The sequence below is a fragment of the Rhinatrema bivittatum genome, chromosome 4, assembly GCF_901001135.1.
Source record: "Rhinatrema bivittatum chromosome 4, aRhiBiv1.1, whole genome shotgun sequence".
NCBI lineage: Eukaryota > Metazoa > Chordata > Amphibia > Gymnophiona > Rhinatrematidae > Rhinatrema > Rhinatrema bivittatum.
Genome location: NC_042618.1, coordinates 230,346,924 through 230,366,124, shown reverse-complemented (window position 1 = coordinate 230,366,124; position 19,201 = coordinate 230,346,924). Strand labels below are relative to the sequence as shown.

The 19,201-nt window shown below is 45.1% G+C and overlaps 1 protein-coding gene across 9 annotated transcripts in view; it reads right to left on the bottom strand.

The window, feature by feature from the left end:
• Positions 1–19,201, bottom strand: part of ADA2 (adenosine deaminase 2) — a 113,623-nt gene that overhangs the window by 78,555 nt on the left and 15,867 nt on the right. For 4 of the 9 annotated variants that reach the window (XM_029599851.1, XM_029599855.1, XM_029599858.1 and 1 more), the window contains exon 2: positions 11,755–11,893. The exons of 4 other annotated variants lie outside the window; for them this stretch is intronic. The gene's annotated coding sequence lies outside the window, so the exon portion shown is untranslated. Of the gene's footprint in view, positions 1–11,518; positions 11,634–11,754; positions 11,894–19,201 lie in introns of all 9 variants that reach the window. One more of the 9 variants, XM_029599854.1, reaches the window with a different exon arrangement.

The following is a 19,201-nucleotide window of genomic DNA, read 5'->3' as shown; positions in this document are numbered from 1 at the left end:
TGTTGAGAACTACTGATGTAACATTCACCCAGTCAATACTAAGGTAATTGAAATCACTCATTATTACTGTGCTACTGATTTTGTTAGCTTCCCTAATTTTTTCTTAGCATTTCATTGCCCATTAGTTCATTCTAGCCAGGTGGATGGTAATACACTCCCATTACTGTTTTGTTCCCTTTTTCACCCAGAATTTCTATCCATAAAGATTCAACATTGCATTTTGTTTCCTGTTTGACTCAATGCTCTCTTTAACATATAGCGCCACCCCTCCACCAATTTGATCCATCCTATCATTTCAATATAATTTGTACCCTGGTATCACAGTGTCCCATTGGTTATCCTCCTACCACCACATCTCAGATGCCAATTATATCTACCTCTTCATCCAGTGCTATACACTAACTCTCCCATTTTTTATTTTTTTTTTAGACTTCTAGCATTTATATATAGGTATTTCAAAGTATGTTTTTGTTTGTATTAACAACCTGCTGACAGGGGTAAATTGGAATCTTTCTGCACTTTAAAGACACCCAATCCCCTTTGGCATTTATTGCGACCTCTCTACTGGGATGCCCTATTTTCTCTATCCTCTTAGTATCCTTCAAAGATACATCATTCAGAACCATACGCTTCTGACCAACTATCAGCTTTCCCCCATCAACTAGGTGGAGCCCGTCCTTCAGAAGAGCCCCCCCCCCCTTCCCCAAAATGAATCCTAGTTCTCAAAAAATCTAAAACCCTCTTCCTTGCACCATCTTCTCATCCACACATTGAGACTTTGGAGCTCTGCCTGCACATGGAACGGGGAGCGTGTCCGAGAAAGCTGAAATCTGGAACCTCCAGGGTAGCATTCTACCTAAAACCCTCAATTTGGCTTCCAGAACCTCCTTCCTGCACTTTCCTATATCATTTGTACCCACATATACCAAGACAGCCAACTCCTATCTTAAATCCTATATGTAATGCATAAGGTTCACCACCTTCACACCAGGCAGGCAAGTTACCAAGCAATCCTCACGTCCACCAGCCACCCAGCTTTCTACCTTCCTAATAACTGAATCACCAACTATAATGGTCATTCTAACCCTTTCCTCCTAGGCACGTGCCCCTGGAGACATATCCTCGGTGTGAGAGGATACTAAATCATCTTGAGGGCAGGTCCTAACTACAGGATTGCATCCTGCCTCATCAAGCTGATGCTCTCCTTCCAGGTAACTTTTCTCCTCCAAATCAGCGCAGGGGCTACAAAATTGGAGGTGGGACTTCTCTACTATGTCCCTGAAGGTCTCCTCTAAATACCTCTGACTCCCTTAGCTACAAAAATACCCAAAGCAGTTTTAGTTGTTTCGTATACCTCTGGAGGGATCAAGCCTGGGCCCATCACCTAGTCTAGGACTGGCACCTGGATCCAGCCTGAGGCCAGGTCCCATCGTTGAAGTCTTCATCAAAATGGTGCCATACGTTCTAGAGGAAGGCACTGCAGTGATATCATTATGCGTCCTTCAAGCAAACTGCAACATTTTTGGAAGATTGCAGAAGGAAGATGTTGAGAGGCCTAGTCCTAGGTCCCCAGGCTGGGCCTGGGCCTCAGTGATAGGACCAGGCCTCAGGCTGGGCCCTGGCATCAGTTCTTGGCTTTAGTGATGGTTCCGGAAATTAGGCTGGGCCCCAGCACCGGCACCAGACCTCGGGTCAGGCTTCTGAACCAGGCCTAGGTGCAAGAACCAGGCCTTGGGTTGGGCTCCAGCACCAGTGGCTGGCTTAGGGCCAAGCCTAGGCCCTAGTGCCTAGACCAGGCCCAGGAGGAAGCCTTAGGCTGGGCCAGTGTCAGGCCTAGGTGCCAGGACCAGGCCTTGGGTCGAGCCTTGGAGATGATTCCAGATATCAGGCCATGCCCCAGTACGAGGCCTAAGTGATGGGACAAGGATTTTGGCCAGACCCCAGTATCAAGGCCTGGTCTTACCAGAGACCTCTTTCTTTGGGATATTTTTGCAATTCTTTTTTTTTGTTTTGGGGTTTTTTACTTGTTTAAATTTTTTTTTTTTCAGTTTGGTAAATGTACCAAACTAGGAAAAAAAAAACAAATTCTTGACAAACCCTGCCTGCCCCCCCACCCCCCCATATGAAAAAAAACCTGAAACAAACTGAAGATTTTGGGCTGCACATTCCTACCAAATTTTGTCATAATCCACACAGCCTGCCAAGATTACTGAAGCTATTGTAAAAAATATTTAACCCCTAGCCTTCTTGAAGCTCAACACCGTTGTACCACTGCTGTTTATGGTTGTAACCACCACTCTTGTCCAGTTATCCCATGCATTCCTGGAATATCACTGTTGCTTGGGCTCTAACCACCACTCCATGCAAGTTAGCTTAGTGCTTCATTACCATTCTCTTGCCATTATGGATACTCTTCTTTTCCCCACACTTTTTTATATTCCGTTGCCATTTTTGGTCTCCACCATCTTCAGGTACCCATTACCCTCTCCATGAAAAAATATTTCCTAATCACGGAACACATCTCCTCAGTATCTCAAAGTCATCACAAAGGTTCATGTGGAAAGTATTTTCTCTTGGAAAGACATGGGAAGAGAAAAATAAGTCGTAAGAGTGAAGTTAAGCAGTGCTGGAGAAATAAAGCAAGGAGAAGATAAGAGAAAAGGACAGGGAGCCAACAAATTCAGTCACCTTATCTCCAAATTCCTTAGCCTGCTAACCACTGCTACTCCCAAGTCAGAGCTGAGTCGAAATCACCCATAGCTTCCAATATCACTTCCGGTGGTGGGTGAGGGCAGAAGATCCTGAATGAAGTCCTCTTCAGGCTAGATGAGAAATTACCCAGCAGAGGAGGCAGCAAGATAGGAAAGTGAGGGGAGAATCCAAAACCACTGCAGCTATCCATACACTTGGCACCATATGCCCCACTGGAAAGGAGGCTCGAGTAAAGGTTTCATGTTCTACAGCATATTACCACCGAGCCTGATATTCATTTTTTTCCTAGTCTTAGATACACCTCTAAGTTGGGTTTTTTTTTTTCCTATTTTCAGTATTTCTCAAGCCTTTGCCAGCAAAGATAGAAGTTTTGGCCCAAACCAGTAAGAGCACTGCCCCATGTCCATGTTCCTAGGCTTGTCCAAAGCTAGAGTTACTATGATTTCACAATATAAGGCCATTGCCAGGAGTTAAGCAATATCCTTTTGCCCGATTTGCAAGCAAAGTAGGGAATGCAGGGAAAGGTTTTTGTTTCATTATTTGTTTTGTTGGGAGGAGGGGGGAGGAGGGTTGTTTTGGGGTTTGCTTTTTAATTTTGGCACACTCTAAAACCATTCAGCATGCACTAAAACCATTTAATGTGCACTAACTGCTTTTAGCACATGCTAAAGCATAAAAGAAAATGTTTTGAAAAACGACACAAAATGTAAAAACACGTGTCATTGTTGTTTCTACAGCCTTTCAAAATGAAAGCACATCCCTAGAGCAAAGTACAAAGACTATCCGGATACTAGTGCACGGATAAAGTCAGGGATGAATTTATCAGCCGGTTGTGGCTCTAAGAGTATATCTGATCATTCTCTTTGTGAACAAAGCAAAGCAAAATCGAGTTCCTGAAGAACATAAGACACAAAACTGTTCAGACACCATGAGTTTACTGTGCACCACAGTGAAGCAAGAATCTGGTACACAGGGATTGTTTACTGCTGTCTAAAAGGCTGCCTTTTACAGTTAACATTGAAATGCCCTGATGTTGTAAGTGTATAATCATGGTCTTAGCTCTGACATCTGCGCTCTGCTCTGCAATTATGATGTTAACATGCTGCTGCAGTGAAAGTAATGAAACGCTGTCGAGATGAAAGCTACCCACTACTTTTAGACGTCTACAAAACTGCCTTCCCCTAAATCATCACGAACAAGCAAGCGCCCGAGTGCGGGTAACCTCTTCCCAGTTTTTGTTTGCTTCCTTCTAAAAAAAAACTACAACTGTGTCTGATATTCTTGCCCAGAAAATGCAGAGTCTGGACGGAGGTGGTAGTAGCAGCAGCAGCAGCAGCAGGGCAAGGGTAATTTCCTGTCTGCCAACCTTGGCAACTCAATCCGTGTCCTGAAAAAGGTGAACCAGGCAGACGCAAGCAGAGCCGGGATCCTTGATACCACAGCACCGAGCAGGGCACGGCAGTGCAACGTGCAGCACGACAGAAGCTGCTCCACGGGACTAAAAGCCAGGACTGCTTTTCTCATCTCTCGTGGTTAATTAGTGTGTTGATGGGTAGATGGGCCCTGTGATCCCATGCACATCACAAGAACAGCGCAAGGCTCGTTAGCTCAGTAGTAAACTACCCATTAAAATTTGAGTATATGCTGTTTTAAATTGTTATTGCTTATTCTGTATTGTTTTAATGGACTGTTATACCTCACACCTTGGGCATTTCGGTGGGAAAGGCATGTCATAAATTAAACTTATGTTACCTGAAGATAATCCAGTCGTTCGTGGGTTAGCCCTGGTTTTCATTGCTCATACTTGCTTCTCCGGGTGGCTTGGGCTGTGAGAGTGCTACTTCAGTGCAGGATGACAGAGTCAACCATGTCTTCTATGGCAACGCTCATATGGTAACATTTTGTAGCCAGAGCCGGATTCAGGTATACACAACCTAGGCAGATGCTTTGGGCACAAAATTTTGAAGGTGTCTTAAAAAGTGGGATTCTCTCTGCTGCTGCTGCTCTCTGCTTTCTCCAGGGGGAGAGGAAGGCAGGAACCCCTTACCTTAAGTCCTCTGCCTATGGGCACTGTCATTTTAAATCAGTCCCTGCTCTCAGCAAGTCAAGGAGAAGCAATCAGGCCTATCCTGTAAAGTGCGGCCGCGTTTACCCTGCTCCTAAGCCGTTTTTAACTTCGTTTTCGGCCGCGTTAGCCCTTCCTGCGATTCCGAATCCCCTTTAACCTACTCCTACCGCGTCCTAAATTCCCTGGGCAACCCCTTCCGCCCGCGGCATGCATATTGCATGCAAACGAGCAAATTAGCGCGATATTCCATGCAAACGAGCGAATTAGCTATTCACCTGCAATCCCGTAACCCGCGCCCCGACTATCGCTACCTTTCCCTGCCGTTTTGTCACGCGTTTAACCTGGAAACTTACCGCCTACCCTGACCCAGGCGGTAGAGGCATGGGTAAGGGTAGGTGGAAAGCTTTCCCCCAGCCCCCGCTCGCCTGCCCCGGCCGCGATCATGGGTGCCGGTCTCCGTGGCAGCCCCAGTCCTCTCCCCTGCTCCCGAAGCCAAAAAAAAAAAGCGTAAAAAACATTGCAGCCCCCCTCCGATGTCCGGACTGGGGCCGCCACGGAGACTGCAACGGCAAAGCGACATTTCAGTGTCCCCCCTCCTCTCGGAGCAGGGCGCGAAAAGCCGCCTTGCTCCGAGAGGAGGGGGGACACTGACAGCGGCGAAGCAACGACGAAGAAAGCGGCGAAGCAACGACGAAGAAAGCGGCGAAGCGACTTTTCAGTGTCCCCCCTCCTCTCGGAGCAGGGCGCGAAAAGCCGCCTTGCTCCGGGAGGAGGGGGGACACTAGCAACGATGAAGCAACTTACTTTTCTGAAGCCATCATCAGGAACACATGCGATCGTAGCTCCTCCCGATGAAGACAAAGATGGCCGCCTGCACGGGGAAAGCGTGCAATTGGCCGCTCAAGACGTGCTGTCGTGACGTCACGTCTTCAGCGGCCAATTGTACGCTTTCCCCGTGCAGGTGGCCATCTTGTTGGGAGGAGCTACGGGAGCCAGATCGTGTTCCTGCTGATGGCTGCAAAAAAGATAAGTTTTGCCGGCATTCAAAAGCGACTTACTTTTGGGATCTTGACAGATCCCAAAAGTAAGTCGCTTTTGAAAAAAAACAAAATTTGCTCCCCTTTTTTTTTTTTGCTTCGCCGCTGTCACCTCTTCTCCCCCCTCCCGGAGCAGGGCGCGAAAGCAGCCTTGCTCCGGCAGGAGGGAGAACAGACTGACAGCGGTCAGGTCGGGTCCGGTCGGGTCCGGGTTGGGGGTAAGCTTCGCCGCTGTCACCTCTTCTCCCCCCCTCCCGGAGCAGGGCGCGAAAGCAGCCTTGCTCCGGCAGGAGGGAGAACAGACTGACAGCGGTCAGGTCGGGTCCGGTCGGGTCCGGGTTGGGGGTAAGCTTCGCCGCTGTCATCTCTCTCCCCTCCTCCCGAAGCAGGCCTTGCTCCGGGAGGGGGGGAGAAGCGCTGTCGGGTCAGATCAGATGGAAAAGTAAGTTGCTTCGCCACTGTCATCTCTCTCTCCACCTCCCGGAGCAAGGCCTGCTTCGGGAGGAGAGGAGAGAGATGACAGCGGCGAAGCAACTTATTTTTGCATCCGATCGGACCAGACTTCCTGGTATCTGTCATTTCAAATGACATTTGAAATGACAGATACCAGCGTGGCGTGAAGCCTTAGGTCCGCGCACCCAGGATCCTGTATAGGCGCTCTATCCAGTATCCTGGGTTGCGCGGGACTAAGGCTTTTCGGACGCGGCTTACATTTACATATAATTAGGCTTCAGGATCGAGCGGTAGGTGAGCTGCACTGTGCGAGCGGTAACCGCGGGTGCCGTAGGCACTAACGCAGCTCTTCCTACCGCTCTGTACTGGATCACCCTGAATGGGAGTAAATGAAAGTGCTGCCTCCTGTTGTCTCAGCCGAGGCAGATCATTGCAATGCTTACTCCAGAGTGTGCGCGGGAGAAAACAAAAAACAAAAAAAAAACAGAAAATACTGGCAATAAACCAAATCTTTCTCTACTTTTCTTTCACGATTTTCGGACTATACTTCAATCACTCATCTTTTCGGGGCTTGACTACTGTAATTCTCTTTATATAGGTCTCCCAGATAACACACTTCACTCACTTCAACTGATCCAAAACGCAGCAGCACGTATCTTAACAAACTCTTCCATAAAAAATCACATCACTCCGATACTTCAATCATTACATTGGTTACCAATTAACTACAGAATACAATTCAAGATCCTGTCCATTATACACTCTCTCATTTACACTCCTAATTCAATTACCTTATGTTCCATTCTCCGGATTTACAAACCCACCAGACATCTAAGATCACTGGACAAAAACCTCTTAGACATCCCATCACCACGACAGGCCCTTCTTGACATCACCAGAAAAAGATCATTCTCTGTCATTGGACCAATCTTATGGAACGCATTACCAGACTCTTTAAGATCCATATCCAACTCCAAACACTTCAAAAAATCCCTAAAAACACATTTATTTCAATCTGCTTTCCATATATCACACACTAAATAACATAACTACTTCTCCATCACACAGGGCACAACATTATTATATATTGATTTATTTTTTATGTAAACTATTCATTGTTTTAGATTTTTATTTTTATTATATATTTTTGTAATTTTGAGCTTTTATAATTTGATAATCTTTATGTTCTTTTAAATTTAAATCTTTATTTACATTTGTTTTTTATTTAGTTATGTAAACCGTTTTGATTAAACACTGTTTGTAAAGACGGTATACAAACACTTTTAAATAAAAAAATATAAAAAATAAATAAATCTTGAGTGCAATCATATTCCTCCTTGAAATATCCCTCCTGTTGGTATTAATGTGGCAGGAGCCAAGAAAACACCTGGTTGGTTCTATTTGCTCCTGCCAGCAGGACAATGGACAGATTTAGCTTCTGAATTCCTTCCTGAAAGTGGGAGGGAGTTTTCTCCTCTAGATTCAGGCAGCTGCTGCCATGTAAAGCTCCCACTAGCCCCATCACCTAACAGCAAGACTGTCAAATATCAGCTTCAAGTCTGCCTAGATATGCTAACAAACAGGTCAAGCTGTATAGAGGGGAACTTCTACATAGATCACTTCCACAGTCGCACTCACTTTCTGGGACAGCAAACAGGCCAATACAGTACGGCACACTCGGCCGAGCACACCATTTAACACCCGTTTGGGACACACGTTTTTGACGCGCTATCACTCCCTTAATAGCACGTGGAAAACATGCTGCAAATGCATGTTGATGAGCCTATTATTCGCCCAGAATACTGAAAGGGCAGGCGTTAACTTTGAAAGCACCGGGAAAAGTGTACAGAAAAGCAGAAAAAAAAAACTGCTTTTCTGTACACCCTCTGACTTAATATCATAGTGATATTAAACTCGGAGGCACCAAAAATACAAAATAAATAAATAAATAAAATAAAAACCTGCCCAGAAGCTCAATTTTGCCAGTGTCAGTTTTCCAAACCACGGCTGTCAGCGGGTTCAACAACAGGCACCAGTAAAATTAAGCGTTGGTTGTCGGACCCGCTGACAGCCGCCGCTTCCACTAATAAGGAGGCGCCAGGGACACGCTGTTGTCCCTAGCACTTCCTTATTAGTGCCCGGCCTATTTTAAATACAGAATCGCTCGCCCAGGAGAGGTGCCTGGGCATGCGTTGGGAGAGCGATCGCTCAACTCGGAGTGCCGGCTCTCCCGCATCTTTTATTAAATTGGCACGCAACCGTGATGAAAAATACCAGGGAAATCATTTACTTTTTTTTTTTTTTAATGGAAGCTGCTTTACCATGGAATGTTGATTTACATAAACAAGTGAAAGGGGTTTGCACAAAAATTAATGAAATTTCCTTTGTAATATTAAAAACAGATAGAGCCAGATGTTCTAAGCAATTTTTCTATATACACAAAATGAGAAAACCCCTTGAGTACATCTTATCCTTCAAGTTTTTGTTGCTTCTAATAAATCTACTGTTCATTACAGGCTCAGGATATAAAAGTGCAGAAAAGCTGTAGAGTGAATTTCAGCCAGTTGTAGATAAAATAAATCCAAACAGAAGTAAGTCAGGTTACTTGTGACCGCGCTTTGAAGGATACTGGGTGCCTGTAGGTATGATGTTTAAAGCTCAGTAGAATGCACTATGGTCTTTGATGGGACCATCAGTTGTTACATGGTATTAATATGTTATGGAGAGAAACCATTGTTTGGCTGAGATGCTAATCCAAGTTACTGCCTAATCTGTGGACACACGACCTTCCTGGCACTTTTTGCAAGAGCAGAAATATTAATCCTGGTGCCCTGGTAAAAATTCCAACATGTGCCGCAAAAGCCACTAACTGTACAGATTAAACCTTATGTGCTCAGGCTAATAGGAGAGGCTTCATATACAGAATTAAAAGAATATATAAAAAGATCATCCCAGTGCTTGCAAAGCAAATCACTACAAGATACTCCTCAGATGCCAAAGTGTATCAGTATCAAGGATAGAGTAAATAAACAGTACAAAAAGAACAAACTGTGTGCACTTGAGAATTGTGGGCAACTTAATGCAAAAAGAAACACAATCTCTTTGTTCAATAAACTGAGATGTTGATGCATTAGAGCTGTGCATAGTAAAATCCATTTACTGTGTGCACTAAAACCCTTGCAAATTAAGTCCCTATCATTGAGAAAAACGCACACTCTTGGGCCAGAGCGAGCCTGTGGTAAAGCTTATTGCACCTGTATAAACTAAACAGATAAATAGCCTGGTAATAACATGGTAATGAGTAGTAAGGCTATTAACCCATATCATCAGGAGCTAAATTTAGCAGTGCCCTAAAATTAGCTGCTAGTCCAGGGCTGTAGTCAACTGTTAGCTGCTAGCACATCCACGCCATGCTAACTGAGGGAAGCCAGCATCTTCAACAACCCCATCACGTCTCCCCTCAACAAAAACACACTGCACCAAAGTTATCCCATCTTCTATCCTAATCTCCTTTAAAATTACCCCTGTCCCTGTACAGATTCTTAAAAAGGACACTCCCCCTTTATGATTCCCTTCAAAATGACCTCTTACATCAGCAAGAGTGCTTCTTACTTCCTTCTAGGTCTTCATCTAATGCTGAAATGGCGGTGAACACCTCTCTCTCACAAGCACAGATGGAAGTGTGAAACGGTGCTAAGCGCTGCCATTTCAGAGTCAGATGAAGAGCTGGAACTAGGCATTCCTTCTGATGGTGGTGGGGAAGAGGATCACAGTGGGAAGGCTTGAGGGAGTTTCAGAGAACCCACAGTGGGCCAGGGGACCGTGCATGGCCAGGTTTCCTCTTAGGAACAGGAGGCATCTGCTTAAGGGTGTCTGCATTGTGCAGAGGTCCATGGGCACCCCTCTAATGTGATCGCCTCTCCCTCCCGCCAGCCAACCTGGGGGGAAGCCACTGATAATCCTGCGTCTAGAGGTGTGCGAGATGTAAATCTGGCCCTGCATCAACGGAATATGACTGAAGAGGGTTCCGCCTGGGAGGGGGAGGGGAACTATGTTTTGACGGGGATTGGATCAATGTTCCCCCAAGCTCTTTATGAAAAAAAAAACTGAACAGGTTAGGGCTCTTCTGCTTGGAGAAGAGGTAACAGAGGGCATGTGCCAGAGATTTATAAAATCCTGACTGGTGTGGAACAGGTAAATAGGGAATCGTATTTATCATTTCAAATAGTGCAAAGTCTAGGGGACACTCCCTGAAACTAACTGGTAGCAGATTTTAAACAAATTTAAAGGCGGCATTTTTCAGTCAACGCACAATTAAGACTTGGAGTTTGTTGCTGGAGAATGTGGTCAAGGGTCATAGTATAGTTGGGTTTAAAAGAATCTTTGGGTAAGATTCTGGGGGACATGTCCATTAACAATAATGGACATGGGGATCACCACCTCTTACTAGGGCTATTGACAGGGGTGGGCCACACAGGTTCCTGCATGCCAGGCCACCGTTGTAACGATGGCAGCAGAAATAAGTTCCTGCAAACACTCCTGTACAGCCACATTATGGGCTGAAGCAACCCCTTTCACACACCCCCCCCCCCCCCCCCCCCCGATCACCTGCCGAGCACTTTTCAGCATAACAATGGTCCTGGGAGTGAACAACAGGGAAGAGATCTTCCCATTAGGATCTGCCGGGAACTTCCCAGGGTCCCAGGCTGACCATTGTTAGACAGCATTCTGGCACTTCTTATTTTCTCATAGGCTTAAGTGACCCATTAGCAGCATGGGAAACTCTGAAAACATAATTACACGGAAAGAATGCACTCGCTTAAAGACCTGTGCTCACTTTAACAAGAGCCAATCAGCAAGCAACCTCTGTGTATAATCATGTGGGTCAGAGACGGGTTTACATCTCATGCGCCGGCTGGCATGATCCATGTTCTCCCTCTCCCTCCTTCAAAGGCAGGGAGAGAGCAGTTCTTCTCACCTGCATCTGCCTCCTCCTCTGCCAGTTCAATCTACTACTACTACTACTGTTTAATGTTTCTAAATCACTAAGGAGGTGTACATAGCACTGTGCAAACACACAAAAGATTGTCTCTTCTTCATGCAACTTACATTCTACCATAGCTGAGACATACAGACAAGTCAAATAGTTTTCCAGTACTCACTTAACTATTAAAGTAAAACATGTTTAACGTGTGAGGGCCAAAATCGGGAAGAAGCAGGGGGTTTTGGGTTTAAAAGAAAACTCAACTTGAATAAGGGTAGAGATGGAGAAAGTTGCATCAACTCGGGAAGGCTGTTCCAGGCACGAGGAAGGGCACAGAGAGGATCAGCTTGCCTGATGAACGGAAGTCATGAGGAGGGATCTACAGGAGAGGTAGTGTGGAGCCGCAGGGTGAATACACTTGTTGGTGAGAAGCAGTTTGAGCTGAACGCAGAAGCAGATGGGAAACAAACGTAGGGGTTGTGAGAAGAGGGATAACCTACCTGGTCTTAATGGCACAGCTGAATTCTGAATAAACCGTAGCGAAGGAGGACGGTTCAGCAGCAGACCTGTGAGGAGGAGGTTGCAGTAGTCCAAAACAGGAGGTGATGAGAGAGAGGACAAGGGCTTTTGGTGGTCTGACTAGAAATAAAAATGCAGGATTCTGGTGAGACGATACAGAAAGAAATGACACATTTTGGCAATGTTTTAGACGTGAGCAGAGAAGGAAAGGGAAGCGTTAAAGATGACCGCAAAGCTGCAGGCAAAGGAGAACAAGACAGATGACAGTTTTATCCAGAGAGAAAGAAAAATGGGGGGTGGGGTGGGGAAATGAGTTTGTGTCTAAATAGAGAGTTCAGTTTTGGCCATGGCTGGTCCTTATTCTCATAACTATTTAAGTGCATATAACATGGTTTCATGCACATAAATAGTTATCCTAAAATTGACCCGGGCTCAGTGTGTGTGAAATTATGCGTTTAACTCAGTTTTGTGTCCATTTTTATGCGAACTGTTGGGGGGGAGGGAGGGGAGAGGGGTAGAGTCAGAGCTTATGAACCTGCTTTTCAGTTTTACAAAGTATACACGTTAAGTTCATTCACCCAAGTTACGTCCTCAACAGAGCAGGTGTAACTTTGTGCAGATACCACAACACTTACTACACAAATCTTCAAAGCAAACTCACGTGCATAAGTTTGCTTTGAAAATCTGGGATAAAGTATATGCATAAAAGGTACGTAGAGACTTTACCCCACTGCCACAATTACATTTAAGGTGGTGGTGGGACATCCAGGCAGCTAGATCAGATAAACAAGGCGAGATCGGAGACTGGATTCCAGGTGAAAGTTCTGGTGCATTGAGAAACAGAGATGAGAGTCATCGGCATAAAGATGGCATTAAAAGTTGTGGTAGGAGATCAGAGCACCAAGCGAATGAGTGCAAAGAGAGAAGAGGGCCCCCAACAGAGCCCTTGGATCATGTTAAATCGATAATGGGATATTGGTGGAGGAGGAGCCACCAAGAGGTAGGCTGAAGGTGAATCTGAAGATGCAGAACCGGCAGGTAAGGCGAAACCACAGGTCCTACGTGGGTCAGAGTTTAGAATGAACCCAGAAGAGGAGGAAACAAACACAGAAAAGACTCTCTACTCTCCTCCTGTCTGTGGGAGGGAGGGAGAGATCGTGGCAATGACACCATGCAGTGCAGGCACCCCTCGGAAGACCTGGATTTAGACAGGCAACTACCTAGAGTGCCAGATTTTCAAGGTGCCAAATATCCAGGCCAAAGAGAAGCCAAAGAGAAGCCTGCCTCTGCTCTCTTTAAGGCCATGTGCCGGCTGAGCTTCAAATGGTTGCCACCAAGGCACTCTTGTCTATGGGTGCCAAAATCTTAAAAATCCAGCCCTGCCCCTCAGCACATCCCTACTGCATGCCAAAAAATGCCAGAAACTGAATATCAAGAGAGTGTACCACAAATACGCAATCAGACAAGTTGTGTCACCAACCGTTCAACACATCTTCAATACAACACATTAACTAATGGTAATATAATTAACTAATGGGTTGTACTGAAGATGTGTTGAATGGTTGGGAAAGTATCTTGTCCAGTTAAACAAATGTGCGCTAATATCAGACTCCTCCCAATTTTCTTTTGGTTTGTTTTTTTTTTTGGACCTGGCAGTTGCCTCCTGCTCCTTTGTGCCTTCCCTAGAGCCTTTATTCATAACTATCCAGGGATTTTTCCCCTAGTTAATATTCTTGACTCCCCACCCCCAATATTACTTTGATCATTACAATGACGATGCTGGGCCAGGGACCATGTACCAAGGCTCCTTCCAGAACATTGTAATCATGGGTCCCGAATCCAACCACTAGATGTCACTCTTTAGCAATGACCACATTGCCTCCATAGCATCCCTAGCCCCAGCCAACCTGGGGGCAAAAGATCTGACTCGGAGACCTTCCGCATGGTAATGTAGAGCACTTGTTTGAGGCTTTAGATTTAAATTACTCCCCTTTCCAAATTAGAGCTCAAGGCAAGTTACAATTCAGGTACAGAAGGTAGTTCCCTGCCCAGAGGCCTTACAGTCAGGGGTTGGGGTGATTTACTAAAGGTTTTCTCCCATTTTGTGTCTCTGGAAAAAATGCTTAGTAAATACAGCCCTAAGTTTGTACCAGAGATAACGGAGGGTGAAGCGACTTGTCCAAGGGCACAAGGAGCATCAGTGGGCTTTGAAGCTACAGGACAGCGGGCCAGCCCTGACCCATCCAGTTTCAGTGTGCATTTAATACACAGGCCTGGTAGAAACAATGGGGTAAAATCTTATCTAGGTCACCTGATTACCACCATTATTAGGATAACAACACATCAAGTTAGTGAGATGAAATTTTTGTTGGATAAATTGTATAAAAGGAGGAAATAATTGTTTGCTAACGCAGGATATGTTCAGTAACTTCAGATAACTTAAATGTCAGAATATTTGATAACGGACACACGTGGAATCCCATGCAATACCCCAATGTGTAAACAAGTTATTTGCAATTACTATGTAAATATGTAATCAAATAACTAAAGGGTTTTATTGACCCCCTTTTCACAGCTAGAATGGAGGCTGAGACAAATAGCTATGCAGGCTGCTCAAGAAAAAATATTTGCTGATCAAAACTGGAGCAAGCAGAATCTGTGCAGGAGGCAAGAGAGAGTAAAAACGGGTATTTAACGATGCATGTTGGGCCTGCCCTGCTCTAAGCTGTGGAATGTATTAGCTGCCTCATTTCCCTATACATAAGCCTCGTTATCCCTTATTGAACATTTGGGGTCCTCTTTGCGAAAGAATGATGGCTGTAGGCAGGCGTATGTAGTAGATCCTGATAGCATACACTCGTCAGAGTAATTGTGAGAGAGAAGCATGTGTGAGTCATGGGTTGAGAAGCTTGGGCAGTACGTATTGTCATGAGCATTGGCTGTTCACTCACAATAGAGGCTGGAGGCCATTTAGTGAAACAGGAACTTTTGCTATTAAAACACCAGTATTTACAAGAATAACTTGGCTCTGCAAGCTTCCTATAGAAATCCCCTGCTTCACTTCCAGGTTCATTCCCATTGTGCCACCTAGTGGTGACCCCATGTATAGCACAGTATCCACTTACAAAAGTTAACTTTTATAACAAGTCAATACTGCTTTTCAACACACAAATCCCACAATGTGCAGCTATAGTATTATAAGCAATGAGAAAAGGCTCCAAACAGAATTTCTTTGTACATTTTTTCTGAATTTCTTTTTCCCAATTCCATTCTAAGGGAAATAGTGTAGCATGGGCTCACTCCCGCAAATTTCCATAGTAAGGAAAGAAAATTAAAAATTAAAAAATTTCTTCCTACAGCAAATAAGGAACGCTATATGAGCAAAAGCAAGGCTGGCTGCACTCACGCCTACTCTGATCTGAAGTAAATATATTTGAGACAGGACTATCTAGGAGGTGAATAAAAGCCATGCACCCAGGCAGTTGATTTGACATTTGTGGACAGGAGCAGAGGCAGAATGGAACCCTGATAATGAATACGAGCAGGCTCCACCTTCCGCATGCTCCAAATATTTTTTGACAGCTTGAAAACATGCCAAATATCCCTTTTTAGTAGATACTCGAGGAAAACCTGATATTTGGCTGGTAATTGCCTCCCAGAGGTCAAAACCCACCAGGGAGGAATCAAACCCAAAGAGTTTAAATTCCGAAACACAGACTGCACAATCTGGTGTTAAGCTGAAACTGCTCCCATTAAAAAGATCCTCTTTAAGCACTCGATTTCTATGCTTATTTCCCTTTTATGATATTACACAGCGCTTTGTTCAAAAGCCCTACAGCTGCTTAGAGAGCTATCAAAACTTTTTTTTTTTTTTTTTTTTTTTAAACGCTGTAGATCTTTTCCTAGGTCATCGTGGGAAATGCATACATCTCGTCTGCAACATCAGGACCCCAGTCTCCTACCCCTTTCACATTCCTTGGACATAAAACGTGAAAGGCTTTTTATGCATCATCGTCACTCATGAATGAGTAAACCACACCAGGGCTCAGCTCATGCTATTTGTGCAGCTGTATCTCGGCCAGTGAGACGCACCGGAACGGTGCAAGGGGGGTGGGGAAGACAACGCATGACTCCTGAGGGAGTCTGTCTGTTGTGCTGCTTTGGGAAATTATTTGAGTCCACACCATCGGCTTAATGATTATCCGGATCCCTAGGAGGAGAGCTCTTTAAGAGGGAAGATGGGAGCTCTCTGAATCCTTGGCCTCCAAACCCCTCCAGCTTTACCTCAGCTGGGGAAAGGAGGAAAGTAGCAGACTCCTCTCTGGAGAGAAAGGTACTCCATCTTATGCCTTCCAACATAAAGAATGTTGGAAAGAATTGTGTAAAAAGGGATCAATGTCCCTCTCTCTGTAGGTAACAAAAAAAAAAAAAAAGATAAAAATTCACCAAATTTGTCATGTAAGAAGAAAGTGTGAATATCTTGGATGAGTTTGAAAACCAGAAACATCAGATAGGTATTTTCAGAGATCAGAAACTCTATAAAATATCTCCATTGCTTTCTATGGAAAAACTATTAGAAGCTAATTGAACTGTAAAATAGTGACCAGCACTTAATTCTCTGTGCCTCCCCCCCTCCCCTTCCACAGAACACAGAGAGATAAAGACGAGGAAAATTAACTGAGACTACCAACAAAGGATGGCACATAAAGGTACTTCCAAAGTGTATGCACACACACCGCTTTCACCCACACACCAGCCTCCACACATTCCTACACCCCATACCGATGCACTCCCCAACATCTCTCACACACAAACACATCTGCTCCCAGCACACCCACAAACCCCTACACCTCCCAGAGACAAAAAAAATAAAATGATGCAGCTTCTCAATTCACACCACTATACAAATACACACTTACCTCAACCATACCCTGCAACCACACCCCCCATAGCCATACCCCTAAAAAGAGAAACCCATATCCCGCAACTCCTCTTACACACACAACCCTGCAAAACATTAATCCCCACACACAAATCCATCCATATACGCTCCCCTCCACATGTAAGTACACACTCATATCATTGTGAAGGGTAGCGGGTGGGTGAGCCTGTGGTTACTTGAGCAGCAGCGGCTTGGGAACTGCCATAGTTAAAAAGAGGCAGACTCTGGCTGAAACTTAAGTGCAGTTTATTTACAGTGAAATTGAGAAAAGTGCACAGCAAAACAAACAGGCAGCTTGCCTTGACTTCAGGCAAGTCCCAATCCTAAACAAAGCAGGTCTTTAACCTCTCAAACTTTTAATGTAGCAGCATACAGTGGGTCTCTTTTTGTTCTCCAGGGCCCATTTAATCCTTCTAGGACCTGAGATCTTATACTCTAGTGAAAGGCTCCTCCCTTCACCCAGGATTCCCTGTGGATCTCAGTCTTAAGAAGAACTAAGTGAGACAGCTGTGCCCAGTCCTTTAAAGGTAGTCTGAGGGAATTTTCTGTATAAGCCTTCACATACCCTCCCCCTCAGCTCAGCCTTGCCAGGATGAGTGTCTCTTGACAGAAAATCTGCACTGGAATTCTCCTTTCTTGCCCTATGTCAAATCTTACAGTTGAAGGGCTGTAGGGCCAGGAACCATCTCATTACCTTCATGTTGGACTTCTTGTGTCTATTCATCCATAGGAGTGGTTGGTGGTCTGTTATGAGTGTGAACTGCCATCCCAACAGGTAATAGCATAAGGTCTCTAAAGTCCACTTGACTGCCAAGGCCTCCTTCTCAACTGCTGAGTAGCACTTCTCGCGTGGCATCAGCTTCTAGCTAATGTATGCCACAGGATGTTCTTGGCCATCCCTCTCTTAGACTAAGATGGCTCCCAAGCTGATTTCTGAGGCACTGGCCTGCACAATGAAGGGTTCACTGAAGTCTGGCTTATCAGGACAGGTTCAGAGCATATTACCTATTTCAGGACCTAGAAAGCCTTCTCTGCTTCCCTAGACCACTGGGCTTTCTCTGGTGCTTTCTTTACCAACAGGCTTGAGAAGGACTCCACCTTCTCTAAGAGCTGGGAATAAGCCTTCTGTAATATCCCATAAGGCCTAGGAATGCTCTCACTTTTTCTTTTGTTTGTGGGACTGGCACCTGGGTAATTGCCTCAATTTTCCTGGTCTGTGGATGGACTTTGCCCTTCCCCAGGGTGTAGCGAAGATATTGGACCTCGCCCTCCCAGCAAGCACTTCTTAGGGTTAGCTGTTAGCCCTGCTTAATTCAGACTGATTAGCATTGGAGTTGGGCTGTAAACCATGATGCCATCCAAGTAAGCTGCTTACTCTTGATGTGGGTGGAGCAGGTGGTCAACCAATCATTGGAACATGGCAGGGGCGCCATAAAGGCCAAAAATGGAGAAAGGTGAACTGGAAAAGTCCACCAGGTGTCGAGAATGCAGTCTTTTTTCACTGAGGACATGAAAGGCACCTTCTAATACCCTTTTGTAAGATTGAGGGTAGACTGGGCCGATCCCAGATGCTCAATCAGTTCATCCACTTGTGGCATCAGACAGGCATCAAGTTTGGAAACCTCACTGACCTTTTTAAAGTCAATACAGAACATTATGCTTCCATCTGGCTTCAACATCAATATTATGGGTGAGGACAAATCACTATGTGACTCCTCTATTACCCAGAGCTCAAGCATCTCCTTCACTTCTGTCTCAATGATGCGACACCTGGCCTCAGGAATCTGATAGGGTCATTGTTGTACCACAACTCCAGGAGACATAATGATATCATGTTGCACCAGGTGGGTACGACTGAGCAGGTTCAAGAAGATCTCCTTGTTTTTCTCTACCAGCTGCTTTAAGTCAGTTACCTGACAGCTGCTCTCTGAAAGTTACCTGGGTTTGGTTCACTTCAGGTCCGACCTCGGGACCAAACTCTCCTTCCTGTACCACTCAGCACTTTTGTGCACCTCACTTCTTCAGGAGGTTTACATGGTAGATTTGAGTTCTCTTTCATTTATCTGGATGAGCAATTTTGTAATCCACAGGCCCTGTTTTCTCCAAAACTTCATAGAGTCCTTGTCAATGGGCTAAAAAGCTTGCTCTCTGAAGATGGGAGGAGGACAAGGATGCAGTTCCCCGGCTAGAATACTCCTTGGACTATGGAACGACTGTAAATTCAGACTTGGGAGCTCTGAGCCTTTTCCAGACATAAGTGGACCGCCTAACAAGCCATTTTTAGGTAATCCTGCACTTGGAGGACGTAGTCAATGAGATTCTGGCCCGGGTTCACTTTGTCTTCCCAGGTCTCTCGAGCTAGGTCCAAGATTCCTCTCAGTCTCCTCACATATAGTAATTCAAATGGAGAAAACCCTATCAAGCTCTGTGGTACTTCATGGATTGTGAACTGCACATAGCATAGTAACGTGACCCAGTTCTTGCCA